This window comes from Haliaeetus albicilla, chromosome 4 (genome assembly GCF_947461875.1).
Source record: "Haliaeetus albicilla chromosome 4, bHalAlb1.1, whole genome shotgun sequence".
NCBI classification, from domain to species: Eukaryota; Metazoa; Chordata; class Aves; order Accipitriformes; family Accipitridae; genus Haliaeetus; species Haliaeetus albicilla.
This window is the reverse complement of record NC_091486.1, coordinates 16,805,178-16,818,056: the sequence shown is the minus strand read 5'-3', so window position 1 is coordinate 16,818,056 and position 12,879 is coordinate 16,805,178. Positions and strand designations below refer to the sequence as shown.

Below are 12,879 nucleotides of genomic sequence, written 5' to 3'. Positions count from 1 at the left end.
CAATGACCAGAGATTTTTCCCTTGACTACCACATCTAATACTATCAACAAGCCTGCATATTCCCTACAAAGAGCAGATGGGAAAGCATCGGCTAATGACCGTATGTACAAGCATGGGAATCTCTCCTTTACAAAAAGGCAAAAACTCCAGGTAAAAGTTTTTATTCATAAATATTTGATGAGTAACTATTAAGTGAAGGTCAAATTCATTGGACAGAATCCTTGCAAAGCCTCTCCTATTTACTGCATAGGGTTACCTCACTGCTGTCGGAAGAAAACTTTCTCTCCTTCCCAATTTGGAACTACTCAAACATATGAGGCAAGACGGATGCAAAATCTGGTGGTGCAATGGGTCATTAGGAGGAAGAAATCTGAATCAAGAGATGAGGATTACCTGGGAAAAGTCTGGCTTGCTGATGGATAGCAGAGGAGGACTCACTGTTGGACCTGCTATTGCTCATATTCTGCAGACCAACTGGGAGTCCCATTGAGCTCTTAGGCACATTGCCAGATTAGAGAAAGATGGCTAAAATCCTGCTGATCTCTTTATTGCTGCACTCAGCAGGAGTGAGCAGCCAGTAGAGTTTAGCCCCCTGAATGAGTTTAAATGAGGTGCAAAATGAGAAGAAGCACAGAAAGAAAGGGAGTTGCAAGCATGGACTGGAGGAGGTATGGAAGGACTGCTCTGAACACATTATTTTAACACAGGGCATGAGCTGGTCCTGGTATCTGGGAGAGGTGGCTGTCTATGCAGGCTCAGAGTCATCTCTACTGAGGCAAAAGCCCCGTGCCCAGGGAAAACTGAGTACTGTGTAGATCTTTAGTTTTAGTCCAAGGATTAGCAGAGACCTACCTCCTGGACCCCTCTCAGGAAGCCTGTTCCCAGTCCTCACACCTACATTCTGCTTGCTAAGAAAAGAACATCTTTTAAAAGAGAAACCTATCCATTAAAATGAGAATATGGAAAGGCCAGTTATAAGTGTTAACTTTAAACAGAGATTTGAGGGAGGCAACCATTATTTTTGCTCTTGCCATTAACAATCTTTTTAAGATTTCCTGTCAATATAGGGATATGGCATATATTAAATTAGCAAGTGCTTCTGGTTTGTGCGGAGGACATACTGCTGGGTTAAGCAGCTCATTAGCTATATTTGCTGAATTCATATTTATTCCCAGAATCAATACATGTAATATACTAATTAAATCATCTGTTTAGGACAACCCCATGCTGTAGCAGAAGGAGTCCGTTCCCATCGTGACACATGCAATACAGCATTTAGCTCCCATTATTATTAATGAGCACTGCAGGCTTAATTCCTGATGTGAGTCTCTGAACAGGCATGCACAGCCTCATCCTCTGCTGAATGTTTTAAGCGGTGCCTTTTCCAGCATTCAGGATGTGTTAACCCTTCCAGCACCTTTGCTTTGGGGTCATGAACGGACTTCAGCAGCAGTTCCAAAACCACCAAAGGTCTCTTCATTATCTTGGGGGACTTTGGAAGAAGGCCCAGGGGCCTTCACAAGGAAACCAAAGGGATAAATTGGATATGATGGACCCGTGGAACTTCACAGAACAGGGAGACCATCCAGATTTCCCCACATTCCTGGAGGGTGAGTCATTTCAGGAGGAAAGTAGTGCTTCTGGCTATTAGTTGTCTTGCCTTTAAGTTAAAATAATGATTTTAATGATTCCCTATTCTCAGTACTCTTTATTGTATCATGGAACATTATATGACTTTAATTTCTTTAATTGTACTAGGGTACAATTTCCTGCCCTGGAATTTGGCTGCTGAGCTCAGTCTTTCCTCAAGGGACTCCCACTGTTGGAAGAAGACATGCTCTGGTGTCTGCAAGTCCCAGCTTCCAGCTACAGCTTCCCCTCCAAGACATGGATTTCTGCAGCTCTTCTGCCGAACCCTGACCAGCAGCCGAAAGGAACAGGTTCAACTTTTAGAGGTTATTAATTCAGCAGCTCCAATTACCCCTTTGCTGAAATCCAGGGAATGGAGTCAAGTCCCCTGCCGTAATTGGCAGAGGTTGGGTGTGCGTGGAAATAGCTGTTGAGCTGATGCTTCCTTCTCCCACTGCAGTTCCTTGTTCCTTTTTTGCCTTTGTCAAAGCAACTGGGGGGGGGAGGGCAGGGAGAATCTCTCCCCTACAGAGTTTTGCATTTCACAGCTGCAAATTATTGTAGCAGGGGTGAGTGGCCTTTTGCTGCAGGACATGTGGCAGCTCCGGGCTTTCACTCATTATTACAGCAATATAAATTCCTCTGCCATGACTAGACTTTATTCTACACTGGGACATTTCTGTTATAAAAGAAAACGCATGTGGTTAGCATTTTGCTCATTAGTCCCTCTTCTCCATCTCTCTTTGTTTCTCCTATATGCTGAGACAGCCTCTTTGGGGCTTCCCTCAGGGGCTTTCTGGAAATGGCTGCACTTCTTGCTGAAGCTCTGCACGTCTGGCGGATATGTTGTGTTCCTTTGAGCTCAGGAGACACCATGCACTGCTGTAGGTGCTTGGTCCAGGCAGTGAGATGTGGAAGTGGGTGCCCAGCCAGTCAAGGGATGGCACTTCCATGGTCACCGTAGGTCTGGGAAATACTGACTGGCTGCCCCGAGCGTGTGGGGCCTCAGCAGGAGGGGATGGCAGCGGTGCTGCACTGCAGGCATGGAGATGGGGACACGGTGGGACTGGCTGGAGGAAGAGATGTGTGGCTTGCGGGATCTGTGAAATGGTGAGTTTCCACTCAGACTAAGCACGGCACGGGTGAGATTTCTCCAGTGTTGTCACAGGCATGCAGTTTCTTTTCTCCAGCTGGCCCAATTTAAATCAAGAGTAACTTCAGGGGCCCTAGTGTGGGCTGTCCTGATATAACAGTTGCAAAATCCACAACTTTTCAATGATGGGCCGACAAGGAAAATTCAGAGTTAGGATTTTTCATCCTGTCTTTGTGTGGATTGCTAGAAAATCTGGAAAAACAAAAACTCAGCTAGAAGGAATGCAAGTACTGGGGGTTTTGTTTATATTGGCTTGTGCATTGCCTTTGTATGGGCGTGTTTGTGTGTATTTGTGTCTGCGTGCACTGTGGTTGCTGTGTGTGCAATGCCAAACACAATCAGCCACAAAACCCATTGTGTGTTAAGCCCAAAATCTACTGTTCCCTGAGGAATTTGATCACTGCCTTTGATCAACCTGTGCAACTGTCTCTCATGAGGCCAGTGAAGAAGCTGTGGGCACCTGGCCATATTGCTGGGGTTGCTGGGATTTCTATGAAGTTCATCTTGAAGATCCCATTTTGCTATGATGAAGGCATATGAGGCAATGAGTGTATTTTAGGCATTTATTTACCTTGTTTTCACTGGTTGCTTTTTCTAATTCATCCTGCTCCCCCTCCCTCTCTCCTTTCAGGTAATTCTTAATATAAAAAAACCAAACCCCAACCAATGCTGCCTGATGCAATTTGAGGCAAGACAGGCACATTTTATTAAGGACTGCAAAACACTTAGCGGCACGAGGGTTTTCATGTGTAATCAGATGCAGCAATTGGCTTGATTGCAATTGCTTCTGGGTCTGTTGCGCACAAGCACCTGATTAGATTTTAGCGGTGCTGCCAATTCTGGAGGAGCTTTCAGCCTTGCGATGTGAACGAGCCTTGGGGAAATCATGTGCCTCGTCCTTAGTGCTGCCACCTGGAGAAGGGAGAGATGGGACGGGCAAATGAGTTAGCAAGGACCTGCCCTCTCAAGAAACTGTTATTGGGTGGGAAAAATGGATGTACTTCCAGCTCCTCTGCCTGCCCACTTTAACACTGGGAAGTGCTTTCTTATTCTTCCTTCAGTTTCCCAGTGATAGTGGATAACTTAATGCCAGACACCCTCTCCTTGACCACAGAGCTCTATGGACTGTTGTGTAGTGGCTCTGCTCTTCTGTCCCACCCATGTCCTGGGGAGGGGAATGAACTCTGCCAGATGGGGAGGGACACTTTTCCTGCCCCTCTCCCTTCATGTGGATGGGTAGCAGGCAGCAGTGCCCACCTGGATGGAGAAGCGAGCAGAGTTAGCAGCATGGTGGCATGAGACAGCAGTCAAGGCTGGTAATGCTGAGTCCTCAGTAACATCTCCTCATCATTCTGGGCCTTTACATTGCAGTACCACCTATAGGTACTATAGGTACTTGTCTGTATAGCCTCATTGCAAGGGCTGTGCTGTCTGTTCTATTTACAGCCCTAAAATGCAGAGGACGTTGCACATCTCTTCCTCTGCCTGCTCAAAGAGAGCCTCTTGTTGATCTCAGCAGACCTGGGGCTCTTCAGCTCAGATGAGAGAGTTGTGAGCACTTGAGAGGGCGTTATGTTGTTCCCACTCGTGGTGGAGCTGGGTGCTACTGCAGCTACACTGCGCAAGTGCCCAGGAATGGGACTGTGGCACATTCCTCCCCAGCCAGGCCATTCTGGGGACTCCTGAGACACACGGCCAGTGGTGGCCGCAGTCATTTCAACTAGGGATTGGGGGAGCTTTTTGAAAAGGTGTTTTTCAACTGTGAGGAAAATCAAGTTTTTCTTAAATACTTTTGCTCTGGAAAATCCCAATCCTGAAATATCAGATTGATGAATAGTGACATCTTTGATCTAAACAAATGCTGATGTTCTTGGCATTTTTGAAATGTCAGTGCAAAGCTAAAACCCTTTTATTTGACTCTTCTCCGCTAAAAAAAAAATAAAAGATCATCAAGTTGAAATAAAGTTTTCCTGTGAAAAATATCACCTATAATTAAAAGAAAAAAACCAAGCTCTTCTTTTTCATGAAGGAAGTATTTTGTCAAAAGAATTCAACCCACTGTAGGGTGGTAACTTAAGTATTCTTCACATCAGCCACCACCCCAAGTGGCGTTTGGGGGAGTACAACTTCAGCATCAGACTTTTTGTTGCCCTGGTGGGCATACTTTAAGAAGACCAGATTTTTACAGGTGAAATGCTCTGAAAATCACCCACCTTCTCACTGTTTCAAGTTTGATGTTCAGAAATGCCCTGTGGCTCTGGAAACTCTTGATGATTTCCAGCCACTCAGTTCCACTCTGGGAACTCATACATGCCCCTGCCAGTGAAAGTGATGAGAATTTTGCCTGAAGAAAGTCTGCAGAATTGGAGTCTGCTCCAATTTGTTTTTCATCATGTATAACAAAGTGCTTATTTACTTTTTTTCACTTTGCCCAGCTTGGACAATTAAACCTCTGAGTCATTTTGCTTTTATTTCAAATCAGTTGAATTCCCTGGTTCACTGACTTGCCTGGAGTTTTATAATGCTCAGATACCAGAAGGAAAAAATGGCATTAAAGCCCCTGAAGATGTTAAAATTCATATGTTTGGATTTACAGTGCTGCAGGGGCTATCCATTAATTTGATGAATTTCTTGATTTTTCTGTATGCGTGTAAGTCTGTGTTCTTATTAAGATTTTTAGCAGCAGTGAGATATGTTATTAGTTGTTCACCTCTTGAAAATAAAGCTGTATGATACAGCAGGGGGAGAAGGTGGTCTCAGTCCAGGGGATGTTAGTGGAGACCGTACAGCTGAGCAACATGGACAGCCCAAACCTGGGACAGCAGCTGAGCCCTAGGGCAGCCCTGGCTGAGATGTGTCGGCAGAGCTGTTTGTGGGGAAATTGTTGCCCACATTTAGCACTGGAGATGTGTCTGAGGCAGGTAATATATGCATCTCATTCACATGAACAGAAATAAGTGAGTGGAAATTAAAGCTTTTGTTGGCTGGGAGAACCTCTTGGGCTGGATTTAGCACCTGGTGACAAGGAGCATGGCAAAGCTTCATACTTTCCCCGCTGAGCTGGCTGCATCTGAGGAGGGCTTTAGCATTCAGTGAGGGCATGTGGCTTCTTTCTTTCCATGGCTGGGAACACTTTCAGCACAATTTGGGTTTGTTGCATTCAACCAGTAAGATCTGGGGGCTTTTAACCTGAGAAGAGTTTGCCAGAAACATGCACATAGATGGATGTCACAATAAGAGGATAGACTGGATGCTCATAGCTTTATAGATCAAAAGCATTTCCAAACAGTTGCAAATTGTTGACTCTTAAACATTTCCCATGGAGATGAAGAGACCCTCTGAAATTCTGCATCTGTGGGTTACTGTACAACACACATGACCTTCTTATACTTTGCTTCCTTTCACAGATGTTTAAGGAATAGCTAAACTGTGAACCTTGGGATGACTGCAAATAGCTTTCAGCTTTCATAGCTGGAGAGAAGACTTAAAAATGGACCCTTCCCAATAGGAAGTAAAAGGCAACAAAATTCCTCAATCTTTCTATTTTTTTTTCCCAAAATCCCATGTTTGTTGGTTTTGCTTACTCTGTTTGCAAGCCTGGATCTGGCAATCCTGTTTGAGGTTTGGCCCTTTCAACCCTTCCTACAGAAAGCAGAGACAGCTGTGATAGGAATGACAGCCAGCTTTCCATGTCTGAAGAGATCAGGTGCTAACATAAATATTGCCACGTATTAATCTCCAGAGCACTTCTACCCTGGGGGTGCACTACTGGTTTTGTTTCTTTTAGTTTCATCAGTTATGTATTTAAATGAATACTCCGACTGAGGGGATAGAGTGCCCTGGGCCCAAATGTTGCACAAACTCTGAACTTGTGTTGAATTCACAGGGACAGACAGGCATGGATCAACAGAGACAGGCAAGGACCCTGTGAGCCAACACCGAGTGTGAAAATGTCATGGCATATCAGAAGTTTATTCATTCCTAGGAATTATCCCTCCTCTTCTCCTGGATGACTTTCAGTGTGACATAGAGCAAGCTAAAGAGTCCGTAGGCAATTCTGCTTTCTTGTGTCTAAAACTAATTCTGCTGTGAGACATCCATGGCCACATCCTCCATCACTGCTGGATTTTGAAGACAGGTTATGAGCAGTTTTTGCCCTTTACATGTTGAGGGCCACTTTTCCAAGGAATGTTAGAGAGATCCCCGAGTCCGTTTTTGATTCAGGTAGCAATTTTAAGGTTGTTATTTCAGTATAACCTGCTACTGGAAAGGATAGACTTCAAAGCCAAACCAAACCCCTGGGGAAATAACCTTTGCACCCCCAAACCACAGGAACTCAAACTCTGGGGCAGCAAAGCCTGGCCAGAGGTTTTCATGCCATGCCAGGAAGCTCGCTTAGTTTGCTGGGTGGCACAAGTGTAGCTTCTGTCAACAGCTTTCAGCAACGGAGCTGAAAGGCAGGTCGACTCTCCGTGCATCACTACTCTCACGCCAAAGTATTTCGCTCTTCCCCGGGAAGAATATTTCTTCTGCCTCTAAAGAAAAAGCCACACATTATCCACAGAGTGTTGTTGACCTTTTGGCAAATAGCAGAGAGGTGTGTCTTGGATGATGGGCTTGCTATGCTACATCACAGACAAAGCAAATAAACAGTCCCTGGCTTGGGGGAGTCGCTGCACATAGCATCCAAAGCCCATACGATACAGTCATCCCCGGTTACCTGGAGTCATTTGCAGCCCACCGCCTGCCCAGGTTACAAAAACTGGATAGTTCTTCATTCCTTTGATTTTTAGAGAGCTTTGGCTCAAATTCCTTGCTGTGAGCACAGCATTGTAAGCATCTTGGTGAAAGCTGGGCTTACAAACTACTTCTTCCTCAGTGTGAGACACTTCATTAACTGCAGGGGAAAGACAGGAATGGTACAGTATAGATGAAGGGCAGGTCTGTGTTTCAGTGATGGGATTGCAATTAGCAGCTTCAGCTGTCTGTAGGAAGAAAACTTGGCAAGTCAAGATGTTTTCAGGACTTGGTACTAGGAGTAAAAAAGCAAAAGAGAGAGAGGAAAAAAAGGAAAAGAAGGGAGAAGTCCAGGTCACAAATATAACAGAAGAGAACATGAAGTCAGCATTTCCCGTCTCGTTGTTATACAAGTCTTTTCTGTGTCTGACAGATAGCTGCTCCACAGCAGAAGTGACCCATATTACTTCTTTATTGTTTAAACAAAGAAAGTCACCAATTAAAATGTCTTGAGTTTATTTCAGCACTTTTTGCTCTGGGAGCCTCACTGATTGGAAGGGAAGGCACAGGGTTGTCTGCTCTGCTGTGAAGCAATATGGTCCTTTCAAGTACATCCTACTCGCCCAGCTTTTGTCAGAAAATGTATCAAATCACAGATATCAGACATATAGCAGAGACTCAAGAGATCTTCTAATCCATCCCTCCACCCTGGAGGCTGTTCGAGGGGGACATTTTCTACGTGGTTCATAAAACCCTTCTGCAAGAGTCATCACCCTTTCCTGAGCTACCTCATTCCTAATTCTCCTGATATCTAATTTAAATGTCCTTTGCTGCAGTTTAAGAGTTTACACCCACTGTTTTTGCTCTGTCCCTGATGGATACAAGGATATGTCATAGCACAGAATTGGGCAGATGTCGGGTGAACAGCCTCCTGTTCAAAGCAGGGCTAACTCCAAAGTCAAAGCAAGGGGCTTTCTCTCTCTCGGTGACAGCTGTTAACTTATTTGAATACCATTACCAGACCTTCTCCCCTCTCCTCTAAGCAGTTTGGCATCAATTCTTTAAATCTTTTTTTCAGAGATCACATTTGCTCAACTGTTTATTAGTCATTGCTGTGTCATTAATCATAGCTGTATATCTGATGGATGCTCTTGTACATACATGCATGCACCCATACACAGACACATGCATACACAGCTAATTTTGATGACTAGAGCAACAGGAGCAGAAGCCTTTCCTTGGCAAAATGATTCGGTAAAGTGAACTTAATTCTGCATGCTGGGAGTAACAGACTGAGTTGTGCAATGTGAAGTGCAATGAAACATTAAATGGCAATATGCTATCCGACCACTAGAAGAATTTACATCTTGTAGTATGACAGATGTAACACGGTTATTGATATGGCAACAGAGCATATGCTTGGCTTTAACCTTTTCAGCAGTCCCTGCTGAAGGTAAGGGTTTCTCAGATCTCCTTTCAGAGTATATTTACCTCCTTGCTTGGCTGGCATTGCTGTGGCTTTGACCATCAGCATGATTTTCACCTGCTATCTCAGCCAGCTTTTCAACATCCCTATGCTCACTGGTAGTGTGATTTTTGAAGAAATGGACTGTGAACAGGAGCTGCTGCTGTTTGCAGGATCACCGACAGGGCTGCACTTTGGAGCCTGGCTGTGAGCAACAGGGATCACTTCTATATGTTGACTGGCACGGCTGTGCAGATACCTTGATGGACAGGAGAATTGGTCCATAGAAATCTGGCTGAACATAGCTCTGAAAACTTGTAGAGCAAAGAAGCAAGGAAGCCAAACTGCAGTGCTAGTTTGTTTATCTGGAGCCACCTTATCTGTAAGAGCTTCCTTGCCCTAACTTGGCCCAGGAGCCATGCTACAATGCAACTACTTCTAAGAGATAACGTTATTTTAATATCTGCATATTTGTAGCGTGGAGGAAATCCAGGTATAGGTAGGACTCCATTGTGTCAAGTGCTGTAGAAACACAGAGCAGGGAATTTAGTGATCACAAACAGCCTAAATAAAGGATAATAGAATGATACAGGGGGACTTCTTACAGTAAGGATATAAATCTTGCAAAGCAATGAAAACTACTTAATGTTTGCATAGTTTTGGGGAGCTGCTATGGCACAGAAGTATTGCAAGAAGGACTCAAGGAAGGAAGATGAGGTAGGTCTCATAAATTTAGCCAATTCTGGTAACTGCTCTGTAAAGAACATATTTGTCACAGTTAAAGCTTGGATTTTAAACAAGCTCAGACACAACTGATTGTACAGTTACTATGCCAATAATATGTGGGTTGGTGTTGTCATGCTTTTAATGGGTAGGTATTTTTACTTTTATTTTACTTGTTACATTGTTATTAAAAAGTGTCGATCAGGACAGTGATATTCTACCTGTAGCTAGTCCTGGTTCTCTGGGTACTTGTAGGACATCCCTGAAGAGGGAACTAAGAAAAGAAAGCTTGTTAACAGTTGGCTCAAATCACTGCAGGGGGTTTCACGTGCTGCCACTGGAATACTCTTAGACCCCTGCAAACTGAAAGAGGTTGAAAAATCACTAGCGTAGAATGAGTAAGCAGGAAAGAGTTGAACTTCTTGTTTTCATTTTCCCCAGCAGATGTTCAGTTGTTGAGGCGTCGGAGCCACCGGATGCTGGAAGAGGCGTTTATGAATGACCTGCTATTCCATATCGTTGCCTCTGGGGGTGCCACCAAGCTGGGCCGGAGGCAGCAGCAGCTGGTATGTCTCGGTGGGGTACTCGGAGTAACGGCTGTCATTTGGTGGATGGGTGGAAGTCACGGTGGTCTTCTGCTCAGTCACCACCTGGTCCCTGTCGCATGCCACAGGGGTTGATATAAATCAAACCCTCTCTGCAGTGGGGGCCTTGAGAAAACAAATTGATGTTTTAAAGCACAAGAAAGGAAGCGTCAGAGATGCAGCTCTAACAGTGAGCTGGGGGGTCATCACGCTGCTTGGGCTGAATGCTGAAGGAAGTCATCAACAAGTGGGAACATCTCTGGGAGCATAACTGGAAGAATAAAGTCCAAAGCAAAGGCCAGGGCAAGACAGAGGACACACCTTCTTTTATTGTATATAGTGGTAGAGAGCTCTGGGCTGAAATAACAGCTAGGGGAGGGAATGGATGCTACCTCTAAAGACATGCAGGCCAGATGTCACCTAAGCAAGCAGCTTGTAGGGAACAACCATTTACAGGCTTCCAGGAGACAGGAGAGCTTTGAGCTCAGACACCCCTATCATGTGTCTCATTTTGAATTGGTAAACTTTGACAAGCAGGTGGTTCAAGTGATACCTTCACCCTTTTTGCCAATGGCCTAGATTTGCTTCTTTTTTAGTTTACTAAAACTAGCTTCAAAATGTGTCTGCATTGTTAAGGTTAGCCTCTTGGAGCTGGTCTCAGTGGTGGGAGAGCAGAGAACCAACACAGTATTGTATGTTTACACCCCTTGGCGAAGTCAGGGCAGATATGGGTTCTTGTGCCCAGTATTAAGCAGGACATCCAGAAGGTTTGTCTTCAAATTAAAAATAAAACTGAGAAGGAAGCATACTCTATGGAGTGCATTTCCCAGGACTCTTATTTTTCTGTGTGATGTCTGCTACTCGAAAACAAAATGCAAAGATTGTTTCATCCCATCCCTGGAAGGAGATTAGCCAGAGTCATCAGTGACTCTGTTATAGATTTTTCTACAAACACTAATGAAAGGGACAGGTACAAATGATTTGGCAGCAACCAGTTCTACATTCATTTTTAACCCCACTGCAAAAAAACCCCAAAATAAAACAGGAAAAATAAGGAAATTTGATCTTGATCAATCTGGATTATTAAAGTTCCCCAGTGTAAATCATTCGTGGAGCACTAATTTTTATGCCAATCAAGGAAAATTAAGTGGCCTAATCACATTACATGTTCGCCATTACAGGAACTGCAGAGCTTTTCCTGTATTTGGTTGGAGGCTATTCCATTTGGCTGGACTCTTTTGATACTGCTTTGCCTGTGTGTGCAATTAAAAGACTTTTTTTTTATTAACCAGTTTTTACATTACACTCAGCGGCCCCGTCACACAACTAAATGACCCGTTTAACAAGCATGATAAAATCCTCATTAGGGCCTATTATAGGATTTAGTGGAATCTTCCTGCTTCACTACAGCACAAGCCTAATCTAATTAACTCTGCCACTTAATTCTCTCCCTCCCTCTTCTTGCTGTTTATTGGGCTTTTTGTGGAAAACAGATCCAAGGAACACAATTAACGTAATTTATCCTGGAAAATCCCCAAACATTAGCTAGCTACAAATGTAATTGGAAAAGGCCTCACAGAGTTCAAGCATAGTAGGCAATTACTTCAAAACTGCAGCACTGTATATTATTGTGTTACTTCTTATTATACTTTCCCAAGATGAGCAAGGAGGTAATTCTAACCAAGTGCGTTTAAAGCCATAATTAAGGGTCATCTTTGTGTTTGAACAGCTTTCATACTTAATTGAGGAAAAATGTGTGCCTTCAAGAATGAAGTGTTTTGCTAGGATGTGCAACATGGAAGGGAATTGAATGTTGTGTTCTTGAACATATTGGCATAAATGTAGAGCAGCTCCCAGTTATAAAGTCTTGTGCAGTACTTTGTGCTAGCCAGATTTACCAGTCACCAGGAAACAGAATTCAGCCACAAGAGGTAGCTAATCTTTGTATTTTTTTTCATGGCAGCAAGATGTAGGACATTTATGAAACACAAGGTGTGCTTCAGTATGGTCTGTTGGCCACTGAACGTGGGAGGGACACTTGGGAAGACATCACCATGCTATCCTGCTCTTTTCACAGGCTGAAACCTCTAATTTGCAGTGCTGTTAGTCCTTTCCTAAGGGTGGTGAAATCCCACCAGACCCCAAGACATCCCAGCCTAGTTACAGTACACCTGAGGTAGCCAGCTGGTCCTAGAGGTGCCCTGAGGAGTTAGGGGCTGACCTTGGTATTCAGAACTAAGATCTAGACAGTTGTTGGGACCCCCAGTTAGATACCTGTAAGGTGAGGCTGCTCTCTGGATGAAAAACTTCTGACACTTCTGTGTTACCATTACTTAGTGGTTAAGATAGGAAGCAAAAGAACCTGAGTCTTAGGTCCAGAATGCAGTCAGAGGAAAGCAGAGGATTTTTTTTCAAAAATGTTTGACAGGAGCGTAGAGACAGGCATAAAGGGTTGCCCAAGTCATCCCTTACTCAGAGGTGGTTGATTTTATGCATATTTGCAAATAAACTATGTGTGGACCTCAACTTCCTCCTCCTGGAAGAATTTAGCCAGATGCTTTGGCTACACTGGGCAGCAGCCAAGTGCG

At 44.1% G+C, this 12,879-nt stretch overlaps 1 long non-coding RNA gene across 1 annotated transcript in view; it reads left to right on the top strand.

Annotated features, from left to right (window-relative positions):
* Positions 1 to 1,286: 1,286 nt before the first annotated feature.
* LOC138684975 (uncharacterized) overlaps positions 1,287 to 12,879 on the top strand; it is a 36,020-nt gene continuing 24,427 nt past the window's right edge. The window contains exons 1-2 of the long non-coding RNA XR_011324193.1: positions 1,287 to 1,610; positions 1,759 to 1,940. This is a non-coding gene — a long non-coding RNA (uncharacterized lncRNA). The remainder of the gene's footprint in view (positions 1,611 to 1,758; positions 1,941 to 12,879) is intronic.